Source organism: Lygodium microphyllum, chromosome 20 (genome assembly GCF_053477565.2).
Source record: "Lygodium microphyllum isolate KBCC chromosome 20, Lygodium_microphyllum_v1.1.10, whole genome shotgun sequence".
Taxonomy (NCBI): domain Eukaryota; kingdom Viridiplantae; phylum Streptophyta; class Polypodiopsida; order Schizaeales; family Lygodiaceae; genus Lygodium; species Lygodium microphyllum.
The window spans coordinates 1,614,844-1,636,167 of NC_141154.1; positions in this window are offsets into that span (position 1 = coordinate 1,614,844).

Genomic DNA, 21,324 nt, shown 5'->3' on the forward strand with positions numbered 1-21,324 from the left:
CGTACTCCTTTAGCCATGAAGGTTCTTCACTAGACTCCTGATTCTGATCTAGCTTATTAAGCTTAGTTAAGTAGACAGGTAGTCCGTTTCTAACTCCCTTTATAATCTGAGATGCTTTGCCCAATTGAATTTTTGGCTTTCCTTGATTTGTGACCAATTCCCCTTCGTAGTTTCGAAAGGAAACTTGACCCTTTCCACAATGAATGTGGGCCTCATTAGGTATAAGCCAATCCATTTTGAGCAAACACTCATGGATACCTAGGTTCATGACCCTAAATCTGACCGAAGTTGACTTTCTACCCAGAAAGAATTCCACCTTAGCAGTTTTCCTGGTACAAGTGACCTCACGACCATTTGCTAATTCCACAAGCAAGGTAGGTGCTTCTATTGTGGTTATTCCTAATCTTCTTATACAAGCTGGTGAGATAAAGGAATGCGCAGTGCCACAATCAATCAAGGTTTTGAAGCCTTTACCTTGACAAACAGATGGTGTCTGAATCACAGAGAAAGGGCGATTGAGGCCTTTCTTGTGAAGGGAGGCATGGAATTTTGCCCTCTCAAACTCTGCTTCCATGGTCAGGTGTTCTTCTTTGCACATTTCCCCGTTGGCAACACAAGCGGTTCTTCCTCTACCCCGATTGGCGGCTCCTTGGCCATAGGCGGTTCCTTGGAAAGGTCCTTGACGTTGTCTTTTGCCAAGTTTGGGACATTGCCTTTTGAAATGATTGGGCTCGTTGCAGTGGAAGAAACGGAGATTGCGGCCATTTCCTTGGGTAGGAACAAAGTTATTGACATTGTTGGTCCTTGCTTTCTTCCTTTGTCCTCGATTTTGACCTTGAACTCTCTTGGCCTGGGACCTATATTCTCCTTTGTTCTGATCATTATAAGACCAAGTCTTGTTACCTCTTGGCTTGGCCTGCACCGGCGCAGCTCTAATGAGTGTGTCCTGAAGGTCTATTGGGTGCATTGATCCGAGCCGAGTATTTACAGGTGGGTTTAATCTAGCGCAAAACTTCGACACTTGTTGTGTCATATCCATTTGTGGCGCATACTTTAGAAGAGAGACGGACTTTGATTAGTATGAGTCAAGAGACCAACCCAGCTATTTCAACTCATAGAACTCATTCATCTTCTGCATGCGATATGCAGGTGGTAAGCATCTTCCTTGGATAGCTTTTTTAGCTTTTCCTAGGTAACGAATCCTTTCGAGATACCTTGATCTCTGCACCATTTCTTCCACCAAAGCCTAGCTTTTTTCGGTGAGCTTTAGCTTGGCGAGCATTACCTGGTTGGTGGGTGTAGTACAGACCGCTTCAAAGTAATCTTCCATGGACTCTATCCAAATCTCAACATCAGTTTCGACAATCCTTCCTTTTTCGTCAAATTTTGGCAGCTTGATCTACTTGAGAAGAAACTTCTTCTCCTGAATCACGGCCGTACTTGGTGTAGGAGCTGGATTGGGAATGTGTACCTGGGGTTATGCCTGAATAAAGGGTTCTTAATGTTAACAACTCACTAAATGTCTCTTACATTACATATTATGCCCAACTCAGCTTTCAGCTAAGAAACCTAATCATTTAACTTTTTATCAATACTCATAGATAAGACAATCATTGATAAAAATAAATCTTATTTTATTCATATGGGCATAGCCCTTTTGAAGTACAATATTTATTGGGATGGTAGAGCAACTGATACATTCGTTCGGGGAGAATAAGATTGTGTTACATTTAGCTATGGGAACTGGGTAGTAGTATGGATTTGGGTCATGAATCATTACGAATTGATAAGTCATCCGAAGATTAGGGTATCCTTTCCTTTGGTACCCATTCTTCTCGTAGCGTCCCAACACCCTGATCCTATCGGCGCGGATTATGCGGGTCACTTCCTTGTACACATATGTGTTCAGCTTGACCTTCCGACCTTCGACATGTAAAATTGTGCTTACGTGAGCCTCAATAAAAATGAATAGCTTTACGATCTTCAGGTCCTCCAACCATTTGATTCTCTTTAGGTTGGTTCGAAGGTACGAAAACTAGTGGGCAGCTATGTAATAGATTTTTGAGTCACCCGTCCATCTTCGTTCCACGTACAGAGGCGATGGATTGTAAATATGGTCTAGGATGTTCATCATATCGATCCTTCGTCGATAATCTAAGGCATGCATCGCCATCATAAACATGACTTGGAACACTAAGAATCTGTTCAATGCTTTATAATTCTACAAGACAACATCGATAAGTAAGGAAATGTTCTTAACAACAACATTTACTTTACTTCTTCTTGTTAAGTTTTCTTATAAAGACAGATCCTTCATTGGTTCGCTCTGATACCAACTGTAACATGTCCACCTGTTCCCTTTCAAGACACGTTTTAGCAGTCCATCGAAAAGAGAGTCTAGTAAGCTCTGCTCGGCACTCCCATGGAATGTTACGGGGTTTGCAATCTAAGAATTCCTGCGTTTGCTATGTAGCGGAAGTATTCCAGCCGTTCCCACTTAGGACCGACCTGAATTAGGATTTTCCCTAATGGTCATATTCCTAAAACATCAGCTAGCATCGAACACGAGGAGAACTACTTTACGCAGAAACGTCAGGGTCAAAGCGAATTCATGCTGCACTTGGTTCAAGGAGAATGGGAAACGAGAGGGATGCAAGGCTCAACCTCTCTGCCCATAAGGCATAGTCCCATTCCATTCACCTAAAACAGTATAAATCGGGATTCCAGTAACCTAAACCTTAGGTCAGCACCCTTGCTATTCATTTCCTTCGAGAAGAGCTCCTTAGTGTCCATTTCCATTGAGAAAAGTTCCTAGCCAACTGGGACCACCCATCCGTAGGATGCCACATCCACCGCACTTTCCTCAAGGTTGCTTTAGTTGTCAAATTACCTATCACATTGAGTTGCCCTATCAAATAGCTTCCTTAATTAGCCAGTTACACACTCGTTCTTTCATGTAATCTTAGCACTTGACATAGAGAAACTCCTTTTCAATAGGTTATCTTATTTATCTTTGGAATACATCCATAAAGTCCAGCCCGTATGCTAATCCATGATCCGCCGGAAGGCTATCCATAATCCGCGTGAAGGCTATTCATAATCCACAGGGATTACTAATCCAAGATTCCGCACGTAAACTAGTATGCAGGCCTCGAGATCCAATCTCCAGTCACGTTGGCCTCTTGTATAGGGCTCGGAAGGCAAGGGATTTACGGCCAAAGCCCCCCTAGCACCCAAGCGTCCTCCTACTCCAAGTAGCGCTCAATGGAGAGACCTCACGCGACGGGTTAGGTCTACATTCCCGGTGCAGGTAACAACCCCCTTGGTTAGGGTCAGGCAGACAGTTAGGGATAACTGATGCTGCCTCTCCCTTCCGGCCTTCAACCTAAAGGAGTAATTACTTTCCATCATTTAGTTCATTGAGCAAACAATGAAAACAGTGCTCCTAAATTGTTACAAGCACAATCAAACCAGTGGTTGTTTATTTTTGGCCAAGTGCTAAGGAGTAAAACCTTCTCTCCAAATGCATCCAGCATTCGATCCGGGATCAATTGTGACTTGGCAAGATCCCCAAGGGTTTGTTTATTCACCCTTTTGTCCTTGGGTTAGGGCCATACCTGATTAACCCAAATTAACCAACACCTTAGTGCTTCTTAAACTAAGACGGTAAATTGTGGCGACCAGGTCACTCTAACTTGATTGAACCCTTGCTTTCAAGCAAATACCTAACTTTCCTTAACTTGGCAACTTTTCCCAAGAAAGGTGATGTGACAGGATGATTACTCATCCTCTTGCAAGTTAAACATGCACAAGAACTTGCCAACTCTTTACAAGGAATGGTAAAACTCTCTTGTGATCAAACCACAAGACCATGCGACGTTGCAACTTGTTGCATAAGTGTCGCATCTACTCCATGGGATCATTTCACCCATTTAACGGTGTTTTTCTGGTCACGAAATTATGTTTAGACAAGAAGCAGGGTTTAGGGTGTCTTCTTACCCAACCCAAACGTAATTGCACTAGGGCGACAACGTTTGGTCCTAGGGATTCAAACTCAAATTGAGTTTTAAAATTTGAACAAATAATCCTTAGGGTAGAAACCCTAGATCGTTACTTGCATGAGTGTCCAATTGACCCTACATTTTGTGAATCTGGGTAGGACCTTTGGGTATGAGGGTTTTGACTTGGCAACAAGTGTGAAATTAGGCCAAATCCTTAACATGCTAAACCCTAGTTAGCACTTGAGGTATTTATCATATCGATTGAACCATGCCTCTACAAATCTCTTGCGGGTTAGGCAATTTAGATAATTCGGTCTACTTGTCTTGCGACAAGAATGAACCATTCCCAAAGATGTTAAACTTGATCTAAAGGAGAAAACTAGTTCAACATGTCACAATACACGTAACACACGATTCATTGTACCACTAGATTTGCAATAACCCTAACCTTTCTTGTTAAAATCAAAATGCATGCTAATTTGTAAAACAACTTTCATAGAACCTACTAGGACTTACATACAAGAATCATGCCTACAACTCTTTTTCTAAGCTTCAGAACTTCATGCTTTAATAAACCATGCAACCTTTTCCAAATGCAACTTGACGAAATGAAGTTTGTGAATATGTAACATGCGACCCCTAGATACAACAAGCTCGAAAATAAAGTTCATGTGACACTAAGACTAGTATTGATTTAATCCATTTCTAAGCATCCTTTTTCCATTCAACTTACAAGACCCAAGTTCTTTTTCATGCCGTGAAATGGAATTTAACAATTTCCTCGTGTGAATCATAATGAAGGGAATTATTGACTAAATGCAAGATACTTCTTTCCTTCACGGCCAATGCACTTAACAATTTCATTCCTTTGCCCTAAGTAATAGGCGTTTAGACTCATTACTTTGGAAATGCACCCAAAATTAGCAACATGCAGCCAATCTCCTAAGAAGGACAATTCTAGAAATGCAACGTTCCAATTTCATGACATGCACCAACCTTGTCTAACGTTTAAAGAGATAATTTATCAAGTGTACATTTATCACTGCCACATGTATTAACAAAAAATGCATTCTTCCTTATGAAATTAAGCGTGCCTAAATCATTTCTTTATATGAGAGTAAACTCGAAAAAAAACCTGGACTTGTGGGCTTGGGGACATGTCCACGTGAATGTTAGGAGAAGAACCTCCAGCAGGCACGCCTTGCGACTTCTTGGAAGCCATAGTTGACGACTTGAATTTTGCGGACTCCCTCGCTTCTACACATTCTCCGAATAGCCTCAAGATGTGCCTTCTCCCTCGTATGTCGGAGATTCCTTCACTGACTTTCGGATCTTTAAAAGGCCGAGGCTTATGGGGATTTGGCTTATGGGATTTGTGCTTATGGGATTTGGGCTTATGGGATTGGAGCTTTCCTTGGGAGGAAATGGGGCTTTTACGAATGGAGCTGCGGAAATGGAGGCTTTACGAGGAGGTTTGAGGAAATGGGGCTGTTATGAAAAAGGTTATTGGGAATGGGGGCTTTTAAACACCCGAGGTGGCCACGCAAAAACAGACCTTAAGGAAGCCCCCTTATGAAAGCTTCCAAGAAGCTCTAGGAAGCTTTTGCTTCCCCCAAGAACCACGTAGCTTAAAGGTAAATGATTGGGGCAAAAAAAAACAAGTGAAAGGATGACCTCGAATGGGGGGGGGTTTGACTTTGCTATGGCAATGTGGAGCCCGGCTGATAGCACACTACGATGGTGGTTTCAACCCAAAGATGGCAGTGGATTAACGTAGGCAACGACAGTAGCAGCGCTCCTCCTTATCTTCCATTGCTCGATGGCATGGCAGCCTGCTGGCGTGGGATGGTGTTGGTGGCTTGCTCTCTTACTTCTCTCCCTCAGCACGGTGTTGTCCCTCTGCTCCCTCTACCCCTCCCCTCCTAAGGCTAAGGGGGGTTTATCCATCCAAGTGGCATCCTCCTCGGGATAATCTTTCCACTGGACGAGGCATTCTCTCAAGGTTTTGGATCTCAGTTTTCTCTCTCTAACATATAAGATCCTGTTAGGCTGTAGCTCAAGGACTTCTTGGCTAAGCATTACAACTTGTTAGTCATCAAGTACATCGCTAGGATTAGGTACGTACTTCTTCAGTAGGCTGATATGGAATACATTATGAACCTTTAGGTTCTCAAGGAGTTGCAGTCTATAAGTGTTGGGTACTAGGCACTTGAGGATCTTATATGGTCCACAATATACCTTGGACTTAGCTTCTTGCAATCTCCTAAGAATAGGGAACTCTTCTTTGGGCGTACATGAATGAAGACTATGTCTCCTTCCTTGAGGGTTCTAGCTTGACATTTCAAATCCGTGTATGCCTTCTGTCTATCCTTGGCGGCTTGGATGTCTTGTCTTATTGACTTCATTTGGTCATCCATCTCTTCCAGCATCTGTCTTGAAGATTCAACCCTCAAGGTTGGATCAGAGAAGTTTAAAGGACTGCGACAGTGATTCACCTTTTTGGTTCACGGCAGTAATGTGCCCTTAGCATATCCTCGATGACTTGGTTGACTCACTCCTTTTGACCCCATCGATTTGGGGATGGCTTCAAAGATAGCTCTTCAGAAGTGTGATGTGAAGAGAGAACACTAATGATTCTTCTGGGCAACCCATGTAGCTTGAATATCTCCTTGATGAACAACCTTGCAATGTCTGAGGCTTTATAGTTTGTCTTAACAGGAATAAGGTGTGCAATCTTAGTAAGCATATCAACCACAACCATAATGGAGTTGTATCCTCCCTCAACTTGGGGTAGGCCAACAACAAAGTCCATACTGATGAATTCCCATTTCATTTGGGGAATTTCAAGTGGTTGCAACTTTCGTAGCATTTTGACATGTTCGGCCTTAATTCGTTGACAAGACAAACACTCAGTGACATATTTGAGAACGTCACCTTTAAGCCTCTCCTAATAGTAGCTTTTTCTCACTGCAGCATTGAGGGTCTTTGCATAGCCAGGATGTCTTGAGAAAGGGGAATCATGAGCTTCCCAAAGTATCTTATGCTTGAGTGATTGGCTTGCCAGTATACATAATCTCGTTCTATAGTAGACAACTCCACTATCGATAGAGAATTCTTGATACTTAGCTTGTAGCTTTTGGTCCTGATCCTTGATAGGTATCTCCCTTGGCATCTTCTGATAGGTTGGATCATGGCATGCTTCTTCTCTAGCTAGCTCAATTGTTGGGTTGTTTGGCATGGATACCTTTGTGGCTAGATATCTAGCTATTGATGGATTTTGCAAGATTAGAGAATTAAGGAATGCCTTGTAACTGCGTGCATCGATAACTACATTCTCCTTTCAAGGCCGGTATTTGATCTCAAAATATACTCCTCCAGCACTTCAATCCACCAACCTTTCCTCATGTTGTGCTCGTTCTGGGTAAAGATCCACTTGAGACATTTATGATCTATCACTAGGGTAAACTTGTTACCTAATAGGTAGTGTCTCCAAAGCTTTAGAGCATGGATGACAGCTAATAGTTCTAAATCATGGGTAGCATAACTCTTCTCATGGGTCTTCAGTTTTCTTGAAGAGTATGCTACATGATGACCTTCTTACATAACCACACATCCTAAGGAAAGTGTGCTAGCATCACTTACTACTTTGAACTCCTAAACCGAGGTCCAAAAGTTTCAGGATAGGTGCTGATACCAAACTTTGGTTTAATCTATCAAAGCTAGATTGCTCGGCAGTTGACCATGGAATCGATGTTTGCTTCTTTAGTAGATCCATTAGAGGTGCTACAATCAAAGCATAATTTTTTATAAAGACCCTACACCGTCCTTTCAATCCAAGAAAACTGCGTATTTCTTTGACAGTTGTTGGTATTGGCCATTCTAAAACAACTCTGACTTTGGCCGGATCCACTGAGATTCCTTCCGCAGATACCATGAATCCCAGATATTCAATCAGATGTTTGAAGAATGCACACTTCTTCATCTTGGCATAAAGCTTGTGTGCCCTCAGTGTCTCAAGGACAATGCAAAGCTGGGGTTCATGATCTTCTTCCTGTTTGGAGTAGACTAAGGTATCGTCAAAGAAGATGAATACAAACTCATCAAGATATGGCCTAAAGATATCATGCATTAACCTATTGAAGGTGGCAGGTGCATTCCTTAGCCCGAATGACATGACTAGGAACTCAAAGAGTCCATATCTTGTGTTGAATGCCGTCTTTGGGATATCTTCTTCCTTGATCCTTATCTGATAGAATCCATACTTGAGTTCAATTTTGGAGAAGATCTTCGCACCTTGAAGACGATCAAGAAGCTCATCTATTCTAGGAATAGGGTACTTGTTCTTAACGATGGATTGATTCAACACTCTGTAATCAATACACAGTCGAAGAATTCCATCTTTCTTCTTCTGGAACAACACTGGAGCTCCCCATGGTGAACTGCTAGGACAAATGTAGCCCTGATCTAATAGTTGCTCAAGTTTCCCCTTCAGCTCAATTACTTCTGGGATGGACATTCTATAAGGCCTCTTTGCAATTGGCGCAGCTCCCGATACTAGCTTGATCTCATGATCAACTTCCCTTTGAGGAGGAAGTTCTGTCAGCTCTTCAGGAAGAACAACTTTGCACAATGAATGTGGACGTCATTAGGTTTAAGCCAATCCATTCGGAGCAAATACTCATGGATACCTAGGTTCATGACCCTGAATCTAACCGAAGTCGACTTTCCTCCCAGAAAGAATTCCACCTTAGCAGTTTACTTGGTACAAGTGACCTCACGACCATTTGCTAATTCCACAAGAGGTAGGTGCTTCTATTGTGGCTATTCCTAATCTTCTTGCACAAGCTGGTGAGATAAAGGAATGTGTACTGCCACAATTAATTAAATTTTTGAAACCTTTATGTTTATAGTCTGATGGTGTTTGAATCATCGAAAATTGGCAATTGAGGCCTTTCTTGTGAAGGGTCACATGGACTGTAGCCCTCTCAAACTCTGCTTCCATGGTCGCGTCTTCTTCTTCGCACATTTCCCTGTTGGCACAACAGAGGCGGTTCCTCCTCTGCCTCGGGTGGCAGCTCCTTGGTGATGGGCGGTTCCTTGGAAAGGTCCTTGACGTTGTCCTCCGCCAAATTTGGGACATTGCCTTTTGAAATGACCGGGCTTGTTGCAGTGGAAACAACAGAGTTTGCGGCCATTACCTTGGGTAGGGACAAAGTTTTGGACAATATTGGTCCTTGCTTTCTTCCTTTGTCCTCGGTTTTGACCTTTAACTATCTTTACTTGGGGCCTATATGCTCCTCTGTTCTGATCATTATAAGACCAAGTCTTGTTACTTCTTGGCTTGGTCTGTACCTCCTGAATTATGGGTGCACCTTGAATGAGTGCGTCCTGTAGATCTGTTGGACGCATAGATTCTAGGTGGGTATTCACAGGTGGGTTTAAAATGGCACAAAACTTCGACACTTGTTGTGTCATATCCATTTGTGTTGCATACTTCAGAAGAGAGACAAACTTTGAGTAGTATGCGTCAAGAGTCAGACCCAAATATTTCAGCTCGTAGAACTCATTCATTTTCTGTGTGCGGTACGTAGGTGGTAAGTATCTTCCTTGCACAGGTAACGGATCCTTCCGAGATGCCTTTATCTATGCACCATATCTTCCACCGAAGTCTAGCTTTGCCGGTGAGCTTCATCTTGGCAAGCATTGCATGGTTGGTGGGTGTAGTACCAACTGCTTCAAAGTAATCTTCCATGGACTCTATTCAAATCTCAACATCAACTTGGACAGGCCTTCCTTTGGCGTCAAATTCTGGCGCCTTGATCTGCTTGAGAAGAAACTTCTTCTCCTGAATCATGGCCGTACTTGATGTAGGGGTTGGACTAGGAATCTGGGCCTGGGGTTGTGCCTGGGTAGAGGATTCTTAACGCTAACAACTTACTAATTGTTACCATTATATTTCATACCCAATTGAGCTTTCAGCCAAGAAACCTAGACACTTAACTTTTTATCAATACTCATAGACAAGACAATCATTGATAAAAATAAGTCTTATTTCATTCATATGGGCAAAGCCCTTTCGGAGTATAATATTTCTTGGGATGGTAGAGTAAACTGGTACATTAGTTCGGGGAGAATAATGTTGTGTTACATTTAGCTATAGGAACTCGATAATAGTATGGATTTGGGTCATCGATCTTCAAGAATCGATAAGTCATTGGAAGATTAGGGTATCCTTTCTCATAGCATCCAAACACCTTTATCCTGTCAGCGGGGATTATGTGGGTCACCTTCCTGTATACATATGAGTTCAGCTTGACCCTCTGTCCTTCAACATGTAAAGTTGTGTTTATGTGAGCCTAAAAAAAAATGAACAGCTTTACGATCTTCAGGTCCTCCAACCACTTGATTCTCTTTAGGTTGGTTTGAAGGTACGCAAATTGGTGGGCAGCTATGTAATACATTCATGAGTCACTAGTCCATCTCCATTCCACCACGTATAGAGCTGATGGATTATAAATGTGGTCTAGGATGTTCATCATATCGATCCTTCCTCGATAATTTGAGGCATGCATCGCGGTCATAAACATGACTTGGAACACTAAGAATCTGTTCCATGCTTTATAATTCTACAAGACAACATCGAAAGTAAGGAAATGTTCTTAACAACAACATTCGCTTTACTTCTTCTTGTTAAGTTTTCTTATAAAGATATATCCTTCGTTGGTTCGCTCTCATATCAACTGTGACGTGTCCACCTAATTTCCTTTCAGGACACGTCTTAGTAGTCCATCGAAAAGAGAGTCTAGAAAGCTCCACCCGGCACTCACATGGAATGTTACAGGGGTTGCCATCTAGGACTTCATGCATCTGCCACATAGCGGGAGTATTCCCACTGTTCCCACTTGGGACCGACTTGATCATAGTTTTCCCTAATAGTCACTTTCCTAAATGGTAGATAGCATTGAACCCCAGGTGAACTACTTTATGCAAAAATGCCAGGGACGAAGCCGATTTATATTGCACTTGGTTCAAGGAGAATGGGAAATGAGAGGGATGCAAGGCTCAACCTCTCTACCCATAAGGCATAGTCCCATTCCGTTCTCCTAAAATAGCATAAATCGAGATTCCAGTAACCTAAACCTTAGGTCGGCGCCCTTGCTGTTCATTTCATTTGAGAAGAGCTCCTTGTTGTCCATTTCCATTGAGAAAAGTTTTTGACCAATCGGGACCACCCATCGGTAGGATAGACCCATGCCCACATCCACATAACTTTTCTCAAGCCTGCTTTAGTTGTCTAATTACCTACCACATTTAGTTGGACATGCATGAAACAACTTCCTTAATTAGCCAGTTAAACACTAGTTCTTTCACATAATCTTAGCACTTGATATAGAAAAACAATCTCAAACAAGTTCATTTTCAATAGGTTATCTTATTTATCTTTGGAATATATCCATAAAGTCAAGCCCATAGGCTAATCCATGATCTTCCCGAAGGCTATCCATAATCCCCCCAAAGGCTATCCATAATCCACAGGGATTACTAATCCAAGATTCCACCTATAGACTAGTATGCGAGCCTCGGATCCAATCTCAAGTCACATTGGCCTCTTGTGCAGGGCTCAGAATGTAAGGGATTTACGGCCAGAGCCCCCCTTGGTACCCAAGCATCCTCTTGCTCCAAGTAGCGCTCAATGGAGAGATCTCACGCGGGTTCGGTCCAAGTTCCTGGCACCTCTAACAACCCCCTTGGTAAGGGTCAGGCACACAGTACGGGGTGACTCATGCTGCCTCTCCCTTCAGGCCTTCAACCTAAAGCATTAATTACTTTCCATCATTTAGTTCATTGATCAAACAATGCAAACAGTGCTCCTAAACTGTTACAAGCACAATCAAACCAGTGGTCGTTTATTTTTGGCCAACTGCTAAGGAGTGAGACCTTCTCTCCAAATGCATCTAGCATTCAATCCGAGATCAATTGCAACTTGGCAAGATCCCCAAGGGTTTGTTTGTTCACCCTTTTGTCCTTGGGTTAGGGCCATACCCTATTAACCCAAATTAACCAACACCTTAGTGTTTCTTAAACTAAGACAATAAATCGTGGCGACCAGGTCGCTCTAACTTGATTGAACCTTTGCTTCCAAGCAAATATCTTACTTTCCTTAACTTGGCAACTTTCCCCAAGAAAGGTGATGTAACAGGATGATTACTCATCCTCTTGCAAGTTAAACTTGCATAAGAACCTGCCAACCTCTTTCCAAGGAATGGCAAAACTCTCTTGTGATCAAACCACAAGACCATGCGACGTTGAAACTTGTTGCACGAATGTTGCATCTATTCCATGGGATCATTTCACCCATTGAATGGTGTTTTTCTGGTCCAGGAGTTTTGTTTAGACAAGAAGCATAGTTTTTCTGGTCAAGGAATTATGTTTTGACAAGAAGCACGGTTTAGGGTGTCTTCTTACCCAACCCAAACCTAATTGCACTAGGCTGACAAGATTTGATCCTAGGGATTCAAACTCAAGCCGAGTTTTAACATTTGAACGAATGATCCTTTGGGTAGAAACCCTAGATCGTTACTTGCATGAGCGTCCAATTGACCTTACATTCCGTGAATGTGGGTAGGACCTTTGGGTATGAGGGTTTCGACTTGGCAACAAGTGTGAAACTAGGCCAAATCCTTAACCTGCTAAACCCTAGTTAGCACTTGGGGTATTTATCATATCAATTAAGCCATGCCTATATGAATCTCTTGCGGGTTAGCTGATTTAGATAATTCGGTCTACTTGTCTTACAAGAAGGAGGAACTATTCCTAGAGATGTTAAACTTGATCTAAAGGAGAAAACTAGTTGCAACATGTCACAATACACGTAAACACGTGATTCATTGTACCACTAGATTTGCAATAATCCTAACCTTTCTTGTTAAAATCAAAACGCATGGTAATTTTTAGAACAACTTTCATAGAACCTACTAGCACTTACATACAAGAATCATGCCTACAACTCTTTTTCAAAGCTTTAGAAGTTCATGCTTTAATAAACCATGCAACCTTTTCCAAATGCAACTTGACGAAATGAAGTTTGTGAATATGTAACATGCGACCCCTAGATACAAAAACCTCGAAAATGAAGTTCATGCGACACTATGACGAGCATTGATTTAATCCATTTCCAAGCATCCATTTTCCATGCAACTAACAAGACCAGAGTTCATTTTCATGCCGTGAAATGGAAGTTAACAATTTCCTCATGCGAATCATAATGAAGGGAATTATTGACTAAATGCGAGACACTCCTTTCCTTCTTGGCCAATGCACTTAACAATTTCATTCCTTTGCCCTAAGTAATAGGTGTTTAGACTCATTACTTTGGAAATGCATCCAAAATTAGCCACATGTAGCTAATCTCCTAAGACAGACAATTCTAGAAATGCAACGTTCCAATTTCATGACATGCACCAACCTTGTCTAACATTTAAAGAGATAATTTATCAAGTGTACATTAATCATTGCCACATGCATTAACAAAAAATGCATTCCTCCTTATGAAATTAAGCATGCCTAAATCATTTCTTTATGTGAGAATAAACTCGAAAAAAACCTAGACTTGTGGCCTTGGGGAGATGTCCATGTGAATGTTAGGAGAAATACCTTCCACAGGCATGCCTTGCGACTTCTTGGGAGCCATAGTTGAGGACTTGAACTTTGCAGATTCCCTCGCTTCTATGCATTCTCCGAATAGCCTCAAGATGTGCCTTCTCCCTCGTACGTCGGAGATTCCTTCACCGACTTTCGGATCTTTAAAAGGCCGAGGCTTGTGGGGATTTGGCTTATGGGATTTGAGCTTATGGGATTGGGGCTTATGGGATTGGAGCTTTTCTTGGGAGGAAATGGGGCTTTTATGAATGGAATTGTGGAAATGGAGGCTTTACAAGAAGGTTTGAGGAAATGGGGCTCTTATGAAAAAGGTTCTTGGGAATGGGGGCTTTTAAACACCCGGTGTGGCCACGCGGAAGCACGCCTTAAGGAAGGCCCCTTATCAAAGCTTCCAAGAAGCTCTACGAAGCTTATGCTTCCCTCGGGAACTACGTGGGTTAAAGGTAAATGATTGGGGGAAAAAAAACAAGTGAAAGGAGGACATGGAATGGGGAGGGGAGGGTTGACTTTGCTATGGCAACATAGAGCCTGGCCAACAAAACACTGCGATGACGACTTCAGCTCGGAGATGGCGGTTGATTAACATAGGCAACGGCAGTAGTGGTTCTCCTCCTCCTCCTCCTTTGTTGGATGGCGCGGTAGCTTGCAGGCATGGGATGGCATTGCCGGCTTGCTCTCTTACTCCTCTCCCTCAGCAACACGGTGTCATCCCTCTACTCCTTCTACCCCTCCCCCCCTAAGGCTAAGGGGGGTTTATATAGGGCTTAAGGGGAGGGGAGAGAAGATTCCCCACGTGGCGTGAGCATGGCTTCCCTCCCCTCATGCAGCCCACATCTCCCACCTAGCCCATCCCTCCCCACACTCCCTCTTCTCTAGCCATGCATCGGCTCGTGAAAAGGGATGATTTTAAAAAAATTTAAATTAATATTATCAATTTTTCCCCTTCCCAAGAGGGTGTTTCCCCGTGGTTATGCAGATTTGAACCTCGGACTTGATTTCCCAATGCGGAGGTCCCGTTTTTGCGTGTGCCGGTTATGGATTAAACTGCCGGCAACTACAATGCAGAAGATAACCTTGCATAGGGTTTACGTGGCGTGCGGGAGTCAAGTTTGGTAATATTTTGGAGCAAGAATATTACATTCTCTTCCCCTTGGAAGAATTGAGATGTCCTCATCTTGAGAAGAACTGGGGGTATTGTTGATTGAGAGTGCTTTCATCCATCCAAGTGGCATCCTCCTTGGGATAATCTTTCCACTAGACGAGGCATTCTCTCAAGGTTTTGGATCTCCATTGTCTCTCCCTAACATCTAAGATCCTGTCAGGCCGTAGCTCAAGGACTCCTTGGCTAGGCATTACAACTTGTTGTTCATCAAGTACATCGCTAGGATTAGGTACGTACTTCTCCAGTAGGCTGATATGGAATACATTATGAACCTCTAGGTTCTTACGGAGTTGCAATCTATAAGCATTGGGTCCTAGGCACTTGAGGATCTTATATGGTCCACAATACCTTGGACTTAGCTCCTTGAAATCTCCTAAGGATAGGGAACTCTTCGTTGGGCTTGCACGAATGAAGACCATGTCTCCTTCCTTGAAGGTTCTATCTTAACGTTTCAAATCTGCGTATGCCTTCTGTCTATCCTTGGTGGCTTGGATGTCCTGTCTTATTGAATTCATTTGGTCATCCATCTCTTCCAGCATCTCTCTTAAAGCTTCAACCCTCAAGGCTGGATCTGAGAAGTTTAAAGGACTTAAATAGTAATGCCTATACAATGCTTGGAAAGGGGTCATCTGAATACTTTGTTGGTAAGAAGCATTGTACGCAAACTCAACCAGTGGCAAGTATTGAATCAACCTTTTTGGTTCATGACATCAATGTGCCCTTAGCATATCCTCAATGACTTGGTTGAATTGCTCTGTTTGACCATCGGTTTGGGGATGGTAAGGTGTACCAAAATAGAGTTGAGTCCCAATGGCTTCAAAGATAGCTCTCCAGAAGTGTGATGTGAAGAGAGAATCACGATCACTAATGATTCTTTTGGGTAACCCATGTAGCTTGAATATCTCCTTGATGAACAACCTTGCAATGTCTGAGGCTTTATAGTTTGTCTTAACAGGAATAAGATGTGCAACCTTAGTAAGCATATCAACCACAACCATAATGGAGTTGTATCCTCCTTGAACTTTGGGTAGGCCAACAACAGAGTCCATAATGATGAATTCCCATTTCATTTGGGGAATGTCAAGTGGTTGCAACTTTCCTAGCATTTTGACATGTTTGGCTTTAATACGTTGACAAGACAAACACTCAATGACGTATTTGAGAATGTCACCTTTAAGCCTCTCCCAATAGTTGCTTTAGCTAACTGCATTGAGGGTCTTGGCATAGCCAGGATGTCCTGAGAAAGGGGAATCATGAGCTTCCCAAAGTATCTTCTGCTTGAGTGACTGGGTTGTCGGTATACATAATCTCGTTCTATAGTAGACAGGTCCACTACTGATAGAGAATTAATGATACTTAGCCTCTAGCTTTTGGTCTTGATCCTTGACAGGGATCTCCCTTAGCACCTTCTGATAGGTTGGATCATGGCATGCTTCTTCTCTAGCTAGCTCAACTATTGGGTTGTTTGGCATGGATACCTTTGTGGCTAGAGAGCTGTTCATGGATTTTGCAAGATTAGAGAATTAAGGAATGCCTTGCAATTGAGTGCATTGAAAACTATATTCTCCTTTCAAGGCCGGAATTTGATCTCAAAATATACTCCTCTAGCACTTCAATCCACCGAGGTTTCCTCATGTTGAGCTCGTTCTGGGTAAAGATCCACCTAAGACATTTATGATCCATCACTAGGGTAAACTTGTTACCCAACAGGTAGTGTCTCCAAAGCTTTAGAGCATGGATGACAGCTAATAGTTCTAAATCATGGGTAGCATAATTCTTCTCATGGCTCTTCAGTTTTCTTGAAGAGTATGCTACATGATGACCTTCTTACATAACCACACATCCTAAGGAAAGTGTGCTAGCATCACTTACTACTTTGAACTCCTAAACCGAGGTCCAAAAGTTTCAGGATAGGTGCTGATACCAAACTTTGCTTTAATCTATCAAAGCTAGATTGTTCGGCAGTTGACCATGGAATCGACATTTTCTTCTTCAATAGATCCGTTAGTTTTGCTACAATCAAAGCATAGTTTTTTATAAAGACCCTACACCGCCCTGTCAATCGAAGATAACTGCGTATTTCTTTGACAGTTGTTGGTATTGGCCATTCTAGAACATCTCTGATTTTGGCCCGGATCCTTTGAGATTCCTTCAGCAGATACCATGAATCCTAGATATTCAATCAGACATTTGAAGAATGCGCACTTCTTCATCTTCACATAAAGCTTGTGTGCCCTTAGTGTCTCAAGGACAATGGAGAGCTGGGGTTCATGCTCTGCTTGATGTTTGGAGAAGACTACAATATCGTCAAAGAAGATGAGTACAAAGTCATCAAGATATGGCGTAAAGATATTGTGCATTAACTTGTTGAAGGTGGAAGGTGCATTCGTCAGCCCGAATGACATGACTAGGAACTCAAAGTGCCCATATCTTGTGTTGAATGCCGTCTTTGGAATATCTTCTTCCTTGATCCTTATCTAATAGTATCCATACCTGAGATCAATTTTGGAGAAGATATTTGTGCCTTGAAGACGATCAAGAAGCTCATCTATTTCAGGAATAGGGTACTTGTTCTTAACGGTTGATTGATTCAACCCTCTGTAAATCAATACACAGTCGAAGAATTCCATCTTTCTTCTTCTGGAACAGCACTGGAGCTCCCCATGGTGAACTGCTAGGACAAATGTAGCCCTGATCTAATAGTTACTCAAGTTTCCCCTTCAACTCAATTACTTCCGGGATGGACATTCTATAAGGCCTCTTTGCAATTGGCGCAGCTCCCGATACTAGCTTGATCTCATGATCAACTTTCCTTTGAGGAGGAAGTTCTGTCAGCTCTTCAAGAAATACGTCTACGTACTCCTTTAGCCATGAGGGTTCTTCACTAGACTCCTGCTTCTGATCTATCTTATTAAGCTTAATCAAGTAGACAGGTAGTCCCTTTCTAACTCCCTTTATAATCCAAGATGCTTTGACCAATTGAATTTTGGACTTTGCTGCCTCTCCTTGAGTTGTGACCGATTCCCCTTCAGCATTTCGAAGGAAACTTGGCCCTTTCCACAATGAATGTGGGCATCATTAGGTTTAAGCCAATCCATTCCGAGCAAATACTCATGGATTCCTAGGTTCATGACCTTGAATCTGACTGAAATCGACTTTCCTCCCAGAAAGAATTCCACCTTAGTAGTTTTCTTGGTACAAATCACCTCACGACCATTTGCTAATTCCACAAGCAAGGTAGGTGCTTCTACTGTTGCTATTCCTAATCTTCTTGCACAAGCTGGTGAGATAAAGGAATGCATATTGCCACAATCAATCAAGGTTTTGAAACATTTACCTTGATAGTCCGATGGTGTTTGAATCACCGAAAATTGGTGATTCGGGCCTTTCTTGTAAAGGGTGGCATGGACTGTTTCCCTCTCAAACTCTGCTTCCATGGTCAGATCTTCTTCTTCGCACATTTCTCAATTGGCAATATAGGCAGTTCTTCCTCTGCCTTGGGTGGTGAATCCTTGGCGATGGGGGTTCCTTGGAAAGGTCCTTGAAATTCTCCTTCGCCAAGTTTGGACATTGCCATTTGAAATGACCGGGCTCGTTGCAGTGGAAACAATGGAGGTTGCGGCCATTACCTTGGGTAGGGACAAAGTTATGGACATTATTGGTCCTTGCTTTCTTTCTTTGTCCCCGATTTTGACTTTGAACTATCAACGCTTGGGGCCTATATGCTCCTCTGTTCTAATTATTATAAGACCAAGTCTTGTTACTTCTTGGTCTGGTCTATACCTCCTAAATTATGGGTGCAGCTTGAATGAGCGCGTCCTGTAGATCTATTGGGCGCATAGATTCGATGCGGGTATTCACAAGTGGGTTTAAAATGGCACAAAACTTCGACACTTGTTGTGTCACATCCATTTGTGGCGCATACTTCAGAAGAGATAAGAACTTTGAGTAGTATGCGTCAAGAGTCAGACCCAACTATTTCAGCTCATAGAACTCATTCATTTTCTGCATGCGGTACGCACGTGGTAAGTATCTTCCTTGCACAGCTTTTATCAGCCTTTCCCAGGTAACAGATCCTTTCGAGATGCCTTGATCTCTGCACCATTTCTTCCACCTTAGTCTGGCTTTGCCAGTGAGCTTCAGCTTGGGGCCTATATGCTCCTCTGTTCTGATTATTATAAGACCAAGTCTTGTTACTTCTTGGTCTCGTCTATACCTCCTGAATTATGGGTGCAGCTTGAATGAGTGCATCCTATAGATCTGTTGGGCGTATAGATTCCAGGCAAGTATTCACAAGTGGGTTTAAACTGGCACAAAACTTTGACACTTGTTGTGTCATATCCATTTTTGGCGCATAATTCAGAAGAGAGATAAACTTTGAGCAGTATACGTCAAGAGTCAGACCCAACTGTTTAGCTCATAGAACTCATTCATTTTCTACATGTGGTACGCAAGTGGTAAGTATCTTCCTTGCTTAGCTTTTTTCAGCTTTTCCCAAGTAACGGATCCTTTCGCGATGCCTTGATCTCTGCACCATTACTTCCACCAAAGTCTGGCTTCGCTGGTGAGCTTGAGCTTAGTGAGCATTGCCTCGTTGGCGGGTGCAGTACCGGCTGCTTCAAAGTAATCTTCCATGGACTCTATCCAAATCTGAGCATGAGCTTGGTGAGTCCTTTCTCACCCGTCAAATTCTGGCGGCTTGAGAAGAAACTTCTTCTCTTGAATCACAGTCGTACTTGATGTAGGAGTTGGACTGGGAATCTATGCATGGGGTTGTGCCTAGGTAGAGGATTCTTAACATTAACAACTTGCTAATCGTTGCCATCATATCTAATTCAGCTTTCAACCAAGAAACCTAGCTACTTAACTTTTTATCAATACTCATAGACAAGACAATCATTGATAAAAAGAAGTCCTATTTCATTCATATGGGCATAGCTCTTTCTTCGGAGTACAATATTTCTTGGGATGGTAGAGTAAATTGGTACATTAGTTTGGGGAGAATAACGTTGTTTTACATTTAGCTACGGGAACTCGATAATAGTATAGATTTGGGTCATGGATCTTCAGGAATCGATAAGTCATTGGAAGGTTAGGGTATCCTTTCCTTTGGTACCCATTCTTCTCATAGCATCCCAATACCTTGATCGTGTTGGCAGGGATTATGCAGGTCACCTTCTTGTATACATATGAGTTCAGCTAGACCCTTCGTCCTTCGACATGTAAAGTTGTGTTTACGTGAGTGTCAACAAGAATGAACAGCTTTACGATCTTCAGGTCCTCCAACTACTTGATTCTCTTTAGGTTCGTTCGGAGGTACGTAAACTGGTGGGCAGCTATGTAATAGATTCCTAAGTCACCTGTCCATCTCCATTCCATGTACAAAGGCGATGGATTATAAATGCAGTCTAGGATGTTCATCATATCGATCCTTCGTTGATAATCTGAGGCATGCATTGTAGTCATAAACATGACTTGGAACACTAAGAATCTGTTCCATGCTTCATAATTCTACAAGACAGCATCCAAAGTAAGGAAATGTTCTTAAGAACAACATTTGCTTTACTTATTCTTATTAAGTTTTCTTATAAAGACAGATCCTTTGTTGGTTCTCTCTGATACCAAGTGTAACGTGTCCACCTCATTCCCTTTCAGGACACGCCTTAGCAGTCCATCGGAAAGAGAGTCTAGAAAGCTCCGCCTGACATCCCATGGAATGCTACAGGGGTTGCGATCTAGGACTTCGCAGTCTGCCACGTAGCAAAAGTATTCTGGCCATTCCCACTTAGGACCGTCCTGAATCAGGGTTTCCCCTAATAGTCACTTTCCTAAATGGTACCTAGCATCAAACCACATGCGAACTACTTTATGCAGAAACGCCAAGGACGAAGCGGATTTATGCTGCACTTGGTTTAAGGAGAATGGGAAATGAGAGGGATGCAAGGCTCAATCTCTCTACCCATAAGGCATAGTCCCATTCCGTTCTCCTAAAACAACATAAATCGGGATTCCAATAACCTAAACCTTAGGTCAGTGCCCTTGCTGTTCATTTCCTTCGAGAAGAGCTCCTTGCTGTCCGTTTCCATTGACAAAAATTTCCGACCAACCGGGACCACCCATCTGTAGGACGGACCCATGGCCACATCCACAACACTTTGCTCAAGGTTGCTTTAGTTGTCTAATTACCTACCACATTTAGTTGGACATGGATCAAACAACTTCCTTAATAAGCCAGTTAAACACTAGTTCTTTCACGTAATCTTAGCACTTGACATAGAAAAATAATCTCAAATAAGTTTCCTTTCAATTGGTTATCTTATTTATCTTTGGAATACATCCATAAAGTCAAGCCCATAGGCTAATTCATGATCTGCCCGAAGGCTATCCATAATCCACCCGAAGGCTATCCATAATCCACAGGGATTACTAATCCAAGATTTCGCCTATAGACTAGTATGCGAGCCTCGAGATCCAATCTCGAGTCACGTTGGCCTCTTGTGC